At 61.8% G+C, this 532-nt stretch overlaps 1 pseudogene; it reads left to right on the forward strand.

The window, feature by feature from the left end:
• The window catches only part of LOC104997395, a 55,642-nt pseudogene that overhangs the window by 54,682 nt on the left and 428 nt on the right, over positions 1 to 532 (forward strand).

Consider the following 532-nt stretch of genomic DNA (forward strand, 5'->3'; position numbering starts at 1 on the left):
GCACGAGGCCCCCCCACCCCCTGCCACCGTGCAGGAGAGGGCCACGCCTGGCTCTTGACACACCATCCACACCCATTTTCCCCCAAAACCCCACTTTATAGAGGAGGAAACCGTCTTGGGAAACTGAAGTCGCTGGCTCCTTCAGAAGCCATGGAGGTAGCGAGTGGCCAGCTCTCCTCCCTGGGGCAGCCTTGGGGCACACACGCCTCCCCAGCAGCTCAGGCACCACGTGAGGGGCCCAGCTGTCTCCCTCTGAGCCCAGGAGCGGGTACCCGGGCACCTACCCTGCTCAGCTCAGGGAAGAATTTCAACCTGGAACCCTCGCCCAAGATCTTCCTCATCTAGGCTGTCGGGCCTTCCAGATCTTACAGAGGGGATGCTCCTCTGTGTACCTGAGGGGAAGGAGGGCCACAAAACACGTGTGAGACTTTCACCCACAGGAATCACCCCAGGATCTCGGTAAGACACAGGTGCTGTTGGGCGGGGTCGGGGTGGGGCCCAGGAGCCTGCATTTCCAACCAGCTGCCAGGTG

This window comes from Bison bison, unplaced genomic scaffold (genome assembly GCF_000754665.1).
Source record: "Bison bison bison isolate TAMUID 2011002044 unplaced genomic scaffold, Bison_UMD1.0 scf7180017864307, whole genome shotgun sequence".
Lineage (NCBI taxonomy): Eukaryota > Metazoa > Chordata > Mammalia > Artiodactyla > Bovidae > Bison > Bison bison.